Raw genomic sequence first — 2,021 nt, 5'->3', positions numbered from 1 at the left:
AAAACAAACAAACTCTTACACCCAAAACTTTAATCTAAATAAAATGCCAAGGGTTGTACAAACTCTCGGAGATAATCATTATACACTAGTATTACTGAGAAAGTAACAGTGAAACTATCTTTAACTATCGTCAAAAAAATATCAGTTCATTCAAGGAATCATTATAACTTATTTTATCAAAGACCAAAATAAAGAGTTTTGAGGTATTTCGTCTTTCATTATTAGTCTTTAGAAACAGGAAAGCTAAATGTCGAGAGATGATGATGGAACTACGTCCTTTGACAGAGTCATATATAATTAAGTTACATTAAATAGAATACATACATCATGAAAAATAAGAACTAGAAAGGTTGAACGAACAAATAAGAAACTTTCCTCTTCTGTGTGGATGTATTTAATTGTTAACCAATGAAATCAGCTAAACAAACGATGTATTTAATTGTTAACCAATGAAATCAGCTAAACAAACGATGTATTTAATTGTTAACCAATGAAATCAGCTAAACAAACGATGTATTTAATTGTTAACCAATGAAATTAGCTAAACAAACGATGTATTTAATTGTTAACCAATGAAATGAGCTAACCAAACGATGTATTTAATTGTTAGCCAATACAATTAGCTAAACAAACAATGTATTTAATTGTTAACCAATGAAATCAGCTAACCAAACGATGTATTTAATTGTTAGCCAATACAATTAGCTAAACAAACGATGTATTTAATTGTTAACCAATGAAACCATCTAAACAAACGATGTCTCTAATTATATTATTATACGTACAATTAACATCTTATACGTTTCATTACTCTTAAAGTTTACCGAGCCATAAATTTCCATCAATATCTTATACATATATGAACAAAGCGTCTGTGTAAAAGTAGATCAGTTTAATTGAACATAGAAATGCACTAACAAAGGTATCCAGCAATGCAGAGCTTAAAAAAGTAATGTTATCAGTGGGGGCGTGAGCCATCCCTTTCTTCTATTATGAGCCGTAACACGCGAACTGTTCATTCGAAACAAAGGTACCCGCGATACACGTGGTATTAGATTTCGCTGTCGTTTAGCACCAACGTCATGTATATTGCTCCATAATTGGAGCCCTCATTTGCTGAAAAAAAAGGCGCTAAAATTGAAATAACTGTCAATCTCGAACCGCTCCTCCGATTGCTTGTCTATTTTCAACTTATCTCAGGAGTTTTTCTACCAAAGTTCATCGATATTCACACAGCCAGGTCCTCATAACAACTTGTGACACCAGACAGATAACTAACTCTCTCTCTCTCTTTATATATATATATATATACAGAGAGAGAGATCGTGAGTCAATAAGGAAAACATTAGACATACTATAGTGTTTCTTGATATAAATTCCTGAAAGGAGTTTCGTAGTTTTCTCTTCTTGGCATGTTAAAGAAGAAGAAAAAAAACTGACCAATGTAGCCTTCACAAAAATGAATTTCTTTCCATTGTTGTTAACTACTCGGGTCTGACATGAAAGTCTTAACATAAAGCTTGGAATTGCCAGTTGTTTGATATAATGTTCATCAGTTGAACCTTTTTTTTTTTACCGTTGTTTATTTTCAGTTTATAATTAAGGTATTCCAAGAACAATCGGTTCATGTAGTTATTTGTTGACGATAAGAACAACCGGTTCATGTAAGTTATTTGCTGACGATAAGAACAACCGATTCATGTAAGTTATTTGTTGACGATAAGAACAACCGGTTCGTGTAAGTTATTTGTTGACGATAAGAACAACCGGTTCGTGTAAGTTATTTGTTGACGATAAGAACAACCGGTTCGTGTAAGTTATTTGTTGACGATAAGAACAACCGGTTCGTGTAAGTTATTTGTTGACGATAAGAATAGCCGGTTCATGTAAGTTATTTCTTGACGATTTAACTTTATATTGGATTTAAATATAACGATTTAAATTTGTTTTTATATTGGACAAAATCATCACCTATGGTTCCTCGTATAATCCAATTGAGTCATTTTGTTAAGGGATCTTGT

The sequence above is a fragment of the Limulus polyphemus genome, unplaced genomic scaffold, assembly GCF_000517525.1.
Source record: "Limulus polyphemus unplaced genomic scaffold, Limulus_polyphemus-2.1.2 Scaffold11728, whole genome shotgun sequence".
Classification (NCBI taxonomy): Eukaryota; Metazoa; Arthropoda; class Merostomata; order Xiphosura; family Limulidae; genus Limulus; species Limulus polyphemus.
Note: the sequence above shows the minus strand (reverse complement) of the source record.